At 29.8% G+C, this 13,994-nt stretch overlaps 2 long non-coding RNA genes across 2 annotated transcripts; both read right to left on the reverse strand.

The window, feature by feature from the left end:
• Positions 1-683: 683 nt before the first annotated feature.
• On the reverse strand, positions 684-1,705 carry LOC148270497 (uncharacterized). Its single transcript, XR_015813073.1, has 3 exons — positions 1,143-1,705; positions 1,002-1,037; positions 684-897 (listed from the first exon to the last, which is right to left on the reverse strand). It is a non-coding gene; the product is annotated as an uncharacterized LOC148270497 (long non-coding RNA).
• Positions 1,706-4,121: 2,416 nt separating this feature from the next.
• On the reverse strand, positions 4,122-13,760 carry LOC148270498 (uncharacterized). Its single transcript, XR_015813070.1, has 4 exons — positions 12,129-13,760; positions 7,811-10,970; positions 4,565-7,621; positions 4,122-4,393 (listed from the first exon to the last, which is right to left on the reverse strand). It is a non-coding gene; the product is annotated as an uncharacterized LOC148270498 (long non-coding RNA).
• Positions 13,761-13,994: the final 234 nt, after the last annotated feature.

A 13,994-nucleotide genomic window follows, 5' to 3' on the forward strand; every position in this document is an offset into this window, starting at 1 on the left:
CCCTCTTTTGTCGCTCACAGAGCATAAAGCACACCGCAGGCTATACCGAGAACCTGCCAGCGTAACTAAGACTGGCACTATTCGCAGGTTTGCTACAATCAATAAATATGCAAAATCATTAAAATGAAATTTGAATTTTCATCACTTACAGCACAATTTTGAAGAATTGTCAGGACCTCCTTCCTTTTGCCAGCGATGCGAGAAATAAGACAAAAATACCAAAACTCAGAAAATATAATGTGAAAGATAAGAAGAAAGAGATCTCTCATAAAACACAGCATCTCATAGTACCAAACAACTGTGTAATAGACCAGCTCCAATATCCTGATTACCAATTCAGTAAATGCAACCTTATTTGAAACATTAAAAAAACAAAAAATAACCACTGACCAAGTACTCCTGCAACCGAAGAAGACGAGTTCCCGTCATCACCAGTATCTGCCATTAAATCAAACCACATATCTTCTTTTCCACTAAAGTGATCATAGAGTAGATCTCCTTGTAGCTCCAACTGAAGAAATCACATTTTAAGATTGAAGATTAAGTTTAAGAATGATTAAAGAAAGAGAGAGAGAGAGAGAGAGAAAGAGAAGAGATACTGAGTGTTTTAGGAAGCCACCAACCAGAATTGAGCAAGTTCTCAGCTTCCCGTATGTGGACAGGTGTGGAGGAAATATATCAGGATGATCACTGAATAGTGAAGGGAACATTTCATCATACTGAAGATGCAAATATTGCAACAATTGAAAGAATAAATGAGAAGTATGCAACACAGATAATAAAATAATGAGGTAAAATTTCATACGCACTCTCTTCCTCTGCCGCTCTGGCTCTCTTCTTCGTACAAACTCTCCCTCTTTTGTCGCTCACAGACCGTAAAACATGCAGCAGACTATACTGAGAATTTGCCAGCGTAAGTAAGAGAGCCAATATTCTCATGTTTGCTACAACCAATCAACATACAAAATCATTAAAATGAAAATTTAATTTTCACCACTTACAGTGCAATTTTGAAGAATGGTTAGGACCTCCGTCATCTTGCCAACGAGTAAGAAAAAAGACAAACATATCAAAACCCAAAAAACATAATGTGAAAGACAAGAAGAAAAAAATACCACATAAAGCATAGTAGCTCTTCGTACCAATTCAGTAAATGCAACCTTGTTAAAAACATTGAAGAATCAAAAGAAACTATTGACCACTCCTGCAATCGAAGAAAATAAGTTCCCGCCATCACCAGTATATGCCATCAAATCGAACCACAGATCTACTTTTCGACATCATGCAGTAGATCTCCATTTTAAGCTCCATCAACTAACTTTTTAAAACTAAATGTGATAGATGATGCTAAAATAGATAGCGTTGTAATTCTCTCCAACTCCATCAAAAAAATTTAAAAAATAATTAGGCTAAAAAAGCAAAAAAATAGAAAAATATAATAAAAGAAGGAAGACAAACCTCTTATTCTACAGATACCTCATAATTCACATCTAAAAGAATGCCACCAACAAAAGAAAATAAAATACAAGTGACACATCTGGACCATCTTAAACGTTTTTCCTAAAGAGTTACACACAAACAAAATATAAAAATTTTATCTACCCAAAAAGATAAAAATATATGCTTATTTACCTTAAAAGTGCTAACTAAGATTGATAATAACCTTTGGTAGTCCTATATTAAAGTAAACAAAATTAATATTGCTAAGTAAATAATACTAAATAGAAAAGAAAATATGTAATAGAAAATAAAATTTATGTCATAAGCATAGGAAAATAAACCTATTATTCCATGTATATGTTATAACCCAATATGTTTCAAGCAGTGTTACCTAAAAAAAGAGAACAAAACAGAGATAATATATGATTGGTCTCTATTCAATATTTTGCCTAAAGATTTTCATAATAGCAAAGAAAGAAAATTTTAACTAGTTATAGAAAAAACATAATATTAAATACATGTTTATTTACCTGATTTTTGCCGTTTGAAATCTACAACAACTACACAAAAGTAAGCATATCAATTTATAAATGATCAAGGCCTTTTTACGTCGTAATTAAAATAAGAAGAAAACCAATAGCAATTAAATGTAACATATGTGCACAGCATGGCATGGACAGATATCAAAACTTCAAATTAAAAAAGAACGACTAAAATCAAGAAGAACAAATATTAAAAGAGGAAAATTTTGTTGTCTTCTGCACAATATTAAAAACAGCCTCAAGTATTGCTATGTTAATGTACACATAAAGAAATTCATTGGTGAAATAATGCTAAATTATTTCAATTTATAATCATTTAACCTCATGCAAATATTAAAATGAGATATTCGTTTTTAGGACTGATACTTGAGTTTTACTCTTTTTTCTTGTCAGTTTGTAAGGGTAATTGTAATTTTTTACCGGTATTTTGTCGTTATTATGTTTGAGATGTTTGTTTGTAGAGAAAGTTGAAGAGCTAAATGTAATTTTTGTTTTGGTTTACTTGAGTTTGTGATTGTATTTGAGTTTGTTTGTAATTGTATTAAAATTTGAGTGCCTACTTGTTGTTGTAATTTTGCTCGAGTTAGTTGTTTGCTTCATTTTTTTGGAATTGCGAAAAAAATCAATTGGATTTTTCTTTCAGTGTACTTAAATTTGTAATTATATTTGAGTTTGTTTGTATTTTTGTTCCAATTTCGGTTTCTAATTACAATTTGTTTGCTTTGCATGGTTGATATCGATCTATCCTCATATAGGTTTTTAGTGTTCAAATCCATCCTTCAACTAAATTTAGTAAATGCAACCTTATTAGAAAGATAAAAGAAGCAAAAAAAACCGCTGACCAAGTATTCCTGCAACTGAAGAAAACGAGTTCCTGCCAGCACCAGTATCTGCCATCAAATCGAACCACATATCTTCTTTTCCACTAAAGTGATCATAGAGTAGATCTCCTTTTAGCTCCAAATGAAACTTTTTTAAAACTTAATGTGATAGATAATGCACAAATAGATAGCGTTGTAACTCTCTCCAACTCCATCAAAAAATTTTAAAAAATAAATTAGGCTAAAAAAAAACAAAACTAAACTGAAAAATATGATAAAAGAAGAAAGACAAATCTCTTATTCCACAGATACTTCATAATCTACAAACAAAAGAAAATAAAACACAGGTGACACTGCTGGACCATCTTAAACTTTTTGCCTAAAGAATTACATACTAACAAAATATAAAAATTTTGATTACCCAAAAGGATAAACACACATGCTTATTTACCTTATAAGTGCTCCATAAGATTAATAATAACTTTCGGTAGTCCTACATTAAAGTAAACATAAAGAATACTGCTAAATAAATAATTCTAAATAGAAAAAATATTTATATATATATAATAGAAAATAAAATTTATATCGTAAGTAAAGCAAAATAAACCTTTTGTTCCACGAATATCTTATAATCCAACATGTTTCCAGTAGTATTACCCACAAAAGAGAACAAAAAAGAGATAATATATGATTGGACTCTCTTAAACTTTTTGCATAAAGATCTTTATAATAACAAAGAAAGAAAATTTTAACTAGCTATAGAAAAAAATATAATATTGAATACGTGTTTATTTATCTGATTTTGGGCGTTTGAAATCTACAACAATTACACAAAAGTGAGTATATCAATTTATAAATGATCAAGACTCTTTTAAAATTAGAAGAAAACCAATAGCAATTAAATGTAACAAATGCAGGCATGGACAGATTTCAAAACTTTAAATTAAAAAAAACGACTAAAATAAAAAAGAAAAAACATTAAAAGAGGACAATTTTGTTGTCTTTTGCATAACATTAAAAACAACCTCAAGTATTACTATGTAATTTTTGTTTTAGTTTACTTGAGTTTATGATTATATTTGAGTTTATTTGTAATTGTATTAGAATTTCAGCGTCTACTTGTTTTAGTTTGTTGTACAATTTCACTCAAACTTAGTTGTTTGTTTCATTTTTGTGGAATTGCAAATAAATCAATTGGATTTTTCTTTAAATATACATGAATTTATTAATTTATTTGAATTTGTTTGTATTTTTATTCCAATTTCAGTTTCTTATTACAATTTGTTTGTTTTGCATTGTTCATATCGATCTAGCGTCATGTAGGTTTTTAGTGTTCAAATCCATCCTTCAACTAAGTTATGGTAGCATAATTTAAAAATTATTGTTTGATTAGTTAGTAAAAAATAAAAATAATTGATTAATCAGATAATAAAATCATGAGGTAAACTTTCATACGAACTCTCTTCCTCTGCCTTCCTGGTTCTCTTCTTCGTACACACTCTCCCTCTTTTGTTGCTCACATACCGTAAAGCACGCCGTAGGCTATACTGAGAGCCTGCCAGCGTAAGAGAGCCAGTATTCGCAGGTTTGCTACAATCAATAAATATGCAAAATCATTAAAATGAAATTTGAATTTCATCACTTACAGCACAATTTTAAAGAATGCTCATGACCTCCGTTATCTTGCCAGCGACGCGAGAAACAAGACAAACATACCAAAATCTAAGAAATATAATGGGAAAGGCAAGAAGAAAGAGATACCTCCTAAAACACAGCAGCTCATAGTACCAAACCATTGTATGGTCTAGCTCCAAAATCCTAATTACCAATTCAGTAAATGCAACATTATTAGAAACAATGAAGAAACAAAAGAAACTGATGACCAAGTACTCCTACAACTGAAGAATACGAATTTCTGCCAGTACCATTATCTGCCATCAAATCAAACCACAGATCTTTTTAACTAAAATGATCATGGAGAAGATCTCCTTATGAAGCTCCATCTAAAAACTTTTTAAAACTTAATGTAATAAATGATGCGGAAATAAATAATGTTGTAACTCTCTCCAACTCTATTAAAAAATATTAAAGAAAAAATTAAGATGAAAAAAAACAAAATAAAATTGAAAAACAGGATAAAAGAGGAAAGACAAACCTCTTATTGTGCTGGTACATCATAATCTATATCTAAAAAAGTGCTACGAACAAAAGAAAATAAAACACAAGTGACACGCCTGGACCATCTTAAATTTTTTGCCTAAGAGTTACACACTGACAAAATATTAAAATATTAGCTACCCAAAAAGATAAAAACACACGTTTATTACGTTAAAAGTGCTCCTAAAATTGATAATAACTTTCGGTAGTCCTATATTAAAGTAAACAAAAAGAATATTGTTAAGTAAATAATTATAAATAGAAAAAAATATATGTAATAAAAAAATAAAATTTATGTCATAAGCATTGAAAAATAAACTTTTTATTTCACGAATATATCATAACCCAACATTTCTCCAGCGGTGTTACCCAGAAAAGAGAACAAAACAGAGATAATATATGATTGGATTCCTTTCAACTTTTTACCTAAAGATCTTCATTATAACAATTAAAGAAAATTTTAACTAGTTAAAGAAAAAACACACTATTAAATATATGTTTATTTACATGATTTTTGTCATTTGAAATCTACAACAACTACACAAAAGTAAGTATATCAGTTTATAAATGATCAAGACTCTTTTATGTTATAATTCAAATCAGAAGAGAATCAATAGCAACTAAATATAATGTGATAGACAAGAAGAAAGAGATATCTCATAAAACACAGCACCTCATAGTACCAAACGACTGTATAATAGACCAGCTCAAATATCCTGATTACCAATTCAGTAAATGCAACCTTATTAGAAACATTAGAAAAAAAAAAAAATCGCTGACCAAGTACTCCTACAACCGAAGAAGACGAGTTTCTGCCATCACCAGTATCTGCCTTCAAATCGAACCACATATCTTCTTTTTCACTAAAGTGATCATAGAGCAGATCTCTTTGTAGCTCCAAATGAAACTTTTTTAAAACTTAATGTGATAGATGATGCAGAAATAGATAGCGTTGTAACTCTCCCCAACTCCATCAATTGAATTTTAAAAAATAAATTAGGATTAAAAAAAGTAAAACTAAACTGAAAAATATGATAAAAGAAGAAAAACAAACCTCTTATTCTACAGATACATCATAATCCACGTCTAAAAGGGTGCTACCAACAAAAAAAAATAAAACACAAGTGACACGTCTGGACCATAAACTTTTTGCCTAAAGAGTTACATACTAACAAAATATAAAAATTTTAACTACCCAAAAAAATAAAAACACATGCTTATTTACCTTAAAAGTGCTCCCTAAAATTGATAATAACCTATGGTAGTCCTATATTAAAGTAAACATAAAGAATATTGCTAAATAAATGATTCTAAATAGAAAATAAAACTTATATCATAAGCAAAACAAAATAAACCTTTTGTTCTACGAATATCTTATAACCCAAAATGTTTCCAGTAGTATTACCCACAAAAGAGAACAAAAAAGAGATAATATATGATTAAACTCTCTTTAACTTTTTACCTAAAGATCTTCATAGTATCAAAGAAAGAAAATTTTAACTAATTATAGAAAAAATATAATATTGAATACGTGTTTATTTACCTGATTTTTGGCGTTTGAAATCTACAACAATTACACAAAAGTGAGCATATATAAATGATCAAGACTCTTTTATGTTGTAACTAAAATAAGAAGAAAACCAATAGCAATTAAATGTAACAAATGCAGGCATGGACGGATATCAAAACTTCAAATTAAAAAAAAAACCGACTAAAATCAAGAAGAAAAGACATTAAAAGAGGACACTTCTGTTGTCTTCTGCATAACATTAAAAACAGCCTCATGTATTGCTATGTCAATGTACACATAAAAAAATTCACTAACGAAATAATGCTAAATTGTTTCCATTTAATCATTTCAACTCATACAAATATAAAAAATGAGATATTTATTTTCAGGACTGATACTTGGGTTTTGCTCTTTTTCCTTGTAAGTTTGTAAGGGTAGTTGTAATTTGTTTATTATGGTTTGTCGTTATTGTTTTTGAGATGTTTTTTTCTTGGCAAGTTGAAGAACTAAATGTAATTTTTGTTTTTGTTTATTTGACTTTGTAATTGTATTTGAGTTTGTTTGTAAGGGTAAATGTAATTTGTTTGTTGTAGTTTCTCGTTATTGTGTTTGAGATGTTTGTTATCTGGAAAAGTTGAAGAACTAAATATAATTATTGTTTTGATTTACTTAAGTTTGTGATTATATTTGAGTTTGTTTGTAATTGTACTAGAATTTCAGTGCCAACTTAGTTGTTTGTTTCATTTATTTGGAATTAAAAAAAAAATCAATTGAATTTTTCTTTCGGTATACTTGGATTTGTAACTGTATTTGAGTTTGTTTGTATTTTTTTTCCAATTTCAGTTTCTAATTATAATTTATTTGCTTTACATTGTTTATATCGATCTATCGTCATGTAGCTTTTTAGTGTTCAAATCCATGTAGCTTTGTAGCTTTTTAGTGTTCAACTAAGTTATGGTACCATAATTTAAAAATTATTATTTAATTAGTTAGTAAAAAATAAAAATAATTGACTAATCAGATAATAAAATAATGAGGTAAAATTTCATACGAACTCGCTTCTTTTGTCGCTCTGGTTCTCTTCTTCGTACACACTCTCCCTCTTTTGTCGCTCACATATCGTAAAGCACGCCGCAGACTATACCGAGAACCTGCCAGCGTAAGTAAGACAGCCACTATTCGCAGGTTTGCTATAATAAGTAATTATACAAAATCATTAAAATAAAAATTGAATTTTCATCATTTACAGGATCTCCTTTCTTTTGATAGCGACGCGAGAAAAAAGACGAACATACCAAAACTCAGGAAATATAATGTGATACACAAGAAGAAAGAGATACCTTATAAAACACAGCAACTCATAGTACCAAACGACTGTATAATAGACCAGTTCAAATATCCTGATTACCAATTCATTAAATACAACCTTATTAGAAACATTAAAAAAATAAAAAAAAAAATCGCTAACCAAGTACTCCTGCAACCGAAGATGAGTTTCCGCCATCACTAGTATCTACCTTCAAATCGAACCACAAATCTTTTTCACTAAAGTAATCATAGAGCAGATCTCTTTGTAGCTCCAAATGAAACCTTTTTAAAACTTAATGTGATAAATGATGCAGAAATAGAAAGTGTTCTAACTCTCCCCAACTCCATCAATTGAATTTTGAAAAATAAATTAGGCTTAAAAAAAGTAAAACTAAACTGAAAAATATTATAAAAGAAGGAAGCCAAACTTCTTATTCCACGGATACCTTATAATTCTCGTCTAAAAGAGTGCTACCAACAAAAAAGAATAATACACAAATGATACGCCTGGACCATCTTAAACTTTTTGCCGAAGAATTATACACTAACAAAATATTAAAATATTAGCTACCCAAAAAGATAAAAACACACGTTTATTACGTTAAAAGTGCTCCTAAAATTGATAATAACTTTCGGTAGTCCTATATTAAAGTAAACAAAAAGAATATTGTTAAGTAAATAATTATAAATAGAAAAAAATATATGTAATAAAAAAATAAAATTTATGTCATAAGCATTGAAAAATAAACTTTTTATTTCACGAATATATCATAACCCAACATTTCTCCAGCAGTGTTACCCAGAAAAGAGAACAAAACAGAGATGATATATGATTGGATTCCTTTCAACTTTTTACCTAAAGATCTTCATGATAACAATTAAAGAAAATTTTAACTAGTTAAAGAAAAAACACACTATTGAATATATGTTTATTTACATGATTTTTGCCATTTGAAATCTACAACAACTACACAAAAGTAAGTATATCAGTTTATAAATGATCAAGACTCTTTTATGTTATAATTCAAATCAGAAGAGAATCAATAGCAACTAAATATAACATATGCACAACTTGACATGGACATTAAAAACGACCATTAAAAGAGGACAATTTTATTGTCCTCTGCATGACATTAAAAACAGCCTCAAGTATTGCTATATTAATGTACACATAAAGAAACTCATTGACGAAATAATACTAAATTGTTTCAATTTATAATCATTTCAACTCATGAAAATGTTAAGAACGAGATATTCGATTTATGAGTTGATATTTAAAGTTTACTCTTTTTCCTTGTCAGTTTGTAAGGGTAGTTGTAATTTATTTGTTGTAGTTTGCCGTTATTGTGTTTGAGATGCTTGTTTGCTAAAAAAGTTGAAGAGCTAAATGTAATTTTTGTTTTAGTTTAAAAGCTATTAGGTTTCTAAGATCTTCAAAATAAGAAAATGAACGATAACTCTAAATGATAGGTTTCTTAAAATTAAACTCTTAAAATAAAATAATCTTCCAATTTAAATCTAAAGTAAAGCTAATATGTGATAAATTTTTAAATTAGAATTTTTCTGTCGCAGAATTTTATGTATTTTAAAAACTATTAGTTTTTTAATGAAGTAAGAAAACTTGGCTCTCCATCTACATTTTGTATTTTTTTGATTAAATTATGTAGTTGAAAAATTCATGGATATAATCTTGCAGTAGATTTAGTTCGAGTGCCAAAAAAAATTATTTTTTCATTGCAAGTGCGGCATTTTGCAATACGTTCGGATGCCACATTACATAAACTATTAGGGTCCAACACACACACTTAATGCAGCAAATGAGTATATTTATTGCGAGGTATATTAACCTGCTGCCTAACTCTGATGCTCCAAACTCTTTTTCATGTTCTACTAGTGATGTCATCTTATAAACTACCTTTACTTCATACTTTTATTTCCCAAACTTTTTTTTCAATTACAAATTACTTTAAATTGTTATTATATTCAAACTATGTATTATCTTTTAGAACTAAATCCAAAAGAAAGTCACATACATATGCAATCTTTTTTTTCTTCTCTAGCTTGCCTTTGAAACGATAATTTACCACTATCTTGGAGCTAAAATCAAACAAGAACTTACCTCCACAAACCTACTACTAATTATTCTATTCCCATTAGCTTCAATACATAAAAAATCAATCCGTGTCCACTTCCTAACATTACTCAACAATCCTAACCATCTAAGTTTAAATAAACCACTGTAGATGATACCACATAACAACCAACAACCACCATTTTTCTAACAACGGGTTATGACCAAAAAAAAAAACAGTAAACCATACAAAAGAAAGTCATCTACCTCCAAAAAAACTACAGAATGATTCTAATCATCTTAAAACACCAATTACATCGAATATCTTATAACAATACTAATCGATCATTGTGTAAGAGCTAAAATCAAACAAAAACTTTCTTGCCTATCACTAGTACTCTATACCTATCAGTTTTAGTACATAAAAGTCAATCAACATAAATTCCCAGTCTTATCTGAAAAAAGCAATCCTAACTATCTAGTTTTAAATGCATCACTAGCTCGTCACTAAATACTCGATACCTATCAGTTTTAATACATAAAAGTTAATCAACATTCAATTCTTAATCTTATTTGAAAATAGCAATTCTAGCTATCTAATTTTAAATATATGTCCAAGGATGATATCATATATTTGGCAACAATCACAACTCATTCTGTCTACTAGCCATGATCCAAAGGAAAAACCAGCAAACCATACAAAGAAAAGTAAATTATCTTGAAAAATTTATTAGCTTATTCAAGTTACCCTAAAAATACCAATTGCATTGCATTTCTTAAAAATAATATTGATCAACCATTATCTATGAGTTAAAGTCAAAGTTATAACGAGTGCATATTATTTTGCAAATAGTAAACAAGTTACTTTCAAGCAACTGACGAAATCATTCAATCGCATTCTAAGATTAAAGATTAAGTTTAAGAATGATTAAAGAGAGAGAGAGAAGAGATACTGAGTGTTTCAGGAAGCCACCAACTGGAATTGAGCAAGTTCTCAGCTTCCTGTCTACGGACATACCTTTCATGCTATTTCAGTGCCAAAGTTCACTAGCCCATGTCGACAGGTGTGGAGGAAATATATTAGGATGATCACTGAATAGTGAAGGGAACATCTCATCATACTGAAAATGCAAATGTTGCAACAATTGAAAGCATAAATGAGAAGTATGTGACGCTTTAGAAAATATTCCCAATTATGAAAATATTTAAAGTAAAGTTCACAAGATAAAATCGTTTCTTAAGAAGTTTTAAATTGTGAAAGAAATGATAAGTTAAAGATTAAAAAGGACTACATTTCCATCTATGCAAAAGAGCTCCAAATCCAATCGTTTTTCTTGCTTTTATTTTCACTATATTTATTATTACTATAACATTTTTACGCTGTTAGTTTTCAAAAAAACCCGAATACTCTGAATACTTTGGGAGGGTAATCAATCAAGCAATTCTTCTTTTTGAAAGTTCCCTCAATCGGAAAAGGGTAATATGTTCATATTTGATTCATACATTAGCATATAACTATGGAATATCCACAGCATTAATATTCTATTCCCAACCCACCTGGGGCTCAAAGGAACATGTCAAATGTATTTAGAAACAGAGACCAAAAGATCAACTTTGCAAACTCCATAAAAAACAGAACCTACTAAATCAAATTCCAGAAGAGAGTTTGTTTGTCTGTAAAATTATTAAAGCTAATCTGGAATATTTAAATGAAAAAACAAGAAACTGCTGCTATCTTTGAGTAAAATTCAAGTCTGTAAATCATGGTAGAAAGGAATAAGAAAAACAACATCTCCCCAGTTGTTTATAACAAGAAAGAACTCGAATTAATTTAGAAATATGTTATGTGTGAAATTTAGGAAGAGGGCTTTTAGGGTTTGGAATGTAGCAAACAAAGAGAGAAGTGCAGAGAGAGTGAGAAACAGACAAAGAGAGAATAAAAGAGAGAAGAGAACACAGAGAGAGACAGAGAACCAATTCATTATTCCTCATTACAGATATAGTTGAAAATAACTGATGCTAAGAAACAATTAGTTAGTTAGTTAAGAACAGATGCTACACATAACAAAACAAATTTATGAAAACTAAAAACATTAAATAAGAAGAATAAATAAATAAGAAGACAGAAACTGTAAAAAGAAATTTAAAAAAAAAAAGATTTATGTAAACCCAGATTAAGAGAGACTAAATCACTTATGCCAACTTCATGAAAGGAGAACCAAATAAAAATAAACTCCATGAATGATCACCTACCAATATTAAGAGATAAGTAAAAATACCTCCGGCTACCGTTGGGTCTTTGAAGAGAAAGACATATCTCTTCTTTCGATCTTCTTCTTCCCTCTTTCTTTGCTCTTCTTTTCTTTCTCTATTCGGCTCTTTACTCCCAATAAACTGAAAAAGAAATAGAATGGAAGAAAGAGGACAGTTTAATTTGTTTTCTATCATCTTCTTCCTTACCTCTTTCTGATATTCTTTTCTTTCCGTCTCCACATTGAAGAGAATGGAGAGTCTCAGATCCATGTCTGCTCGTTCCTGATTTTTTCCCCTTTTTCTCTCTCCGTTATGCTCGTACTTCTCACCTTCTCTCTGGGCAAGGCTTGTGAACAAGAGAGATTGAAATTTAACAGAATGACTAAGTAGTGTTGGGTCTTTAAGAGAAACCCATCTATCTTCTTTTCGATCTTCTTCTTCCTTCTTTCTTTGTTCTTCTTTTCTTTCTCTATTTGATTCTTCGCTCTCAAGAAACTGAAGAAGAAAAAGAATGATAGGAGGAACCATTTTAATCTTGTTTTCTATCTTCTTCTTCCTCATCTCTTTCCGATATTCGCTTCTTTCCCTCCCGACATTGAAGAGAACGAAGAGTTTCAGACCCATGTCTGTTCTTTCCTATCTTTTTCCCCGTTCTCTCCCTCTGTTATGCTTGTATTTCTCTCCTCTCTGCCCATGGCTTGTGGGAAAGAGATTGAATCTTTCAATACTGTTGGGTCTTTAAGAGAAACCTATCTATCTTCTTTTCGATCTTCTTTTTTCCTTCTTTCTTTGTTCTTCTTTTCTTTCTCTGTTTGATTCTTTGCTCTCAAGAAACTGAAAAAGAAATAGAATGGTAGAAAGATGACCATTCTAATTTTTTTTCTATCATCTTCTTCCTTACCTCTTTCTGATATTCTTTTATTTCCCTCTCCACATTGAAGAGAATGGAGGGGTTTCAGATCCATGTCTGCTCGTTTCTGTCTTTTTCCCCTTTTTCTCTCTCTGCTATGCTCGTACTTCTCAACTTCTCTCTGGGCAAGGCTTGTGAACAAGAGAGATTGAAATTTAACAGAATGACCAAGTAGTGTTGGGTCTTTAAGAGAAACCCATCTATCTTCTTTTCGATCTTCTTCTTCCTTCTTTCTTTGTTCTTCTTTTCTTTCTCTATTTGGTTCTTTGCTCTCAAGAAACTGAAGAAGAAAAAGAATGGTAGAACGATGACCATTCTAATTTGTTTTCTATCATCTTCTTCCTTACCTCTTTCTGATATTCTTTTCTTTCCCTCTCCACATTGAAGAGAATGGGGGGGGTTTCAGATCCATGTCTGGTCGTTTCTGTCTTTTTCCTGTTTTTCTCTCTCTCTTTTGTGCTTGTATCTCTCTTCTTTTCTCTGGGCAAGGCCAGATCTGAAAACAAAGAACGTAGAAAACTTTTTGAAAGTAAAAGAAAGGAAGAAGGTGGTCTGAAGAGGAGAATCGCACGGTCAGTTTGCTTTTAAAGGGAAAATAAAGAAATGCAGACTGCGTTAAAATGACGCCGACAACGGTCAATTTGTTTTTTAAAAAACTTTTTAAAGAAAAGAAAAAGAAAGAAATAAGCAGCGTTAAAAAAGTTAAACTACACGGAGTCCAGGCTTAGGGTGTTGTTTTAAATTTTTGTTATATTTTATAAAAAATTAAAACATTTTTATGATAAAAAACTGTAATTATTAAGAGAGAGATAATAAATTAAAAGTTTTTTTTTTTAAGTAAAATATCATAAATAAGAATGTATGATAAACACTTATTAATTAATTCTAAAAAAATGTACATGATTATTTGACAGAAAAATGAAAAAGACTCCCTTGTAGATGATTTTTTTTATTAATTATTATTGAAAGAAAATAAAAATAA

This window comes from Carica papaya, chromosome 1 (assembly GCF_054855325.1).
Source record: "Carica papaya isolate Zhongbai chromosome 1, ASM5485532v1, whole genome shotgun sequence".
In the NCBI taxonomy this organism is placed as follows: Eukaryota; Viridiplantae; Streptophyta; class Magnoliopsida; order Brassicales; family Caricaceae; genus Carica; species Carica papaya.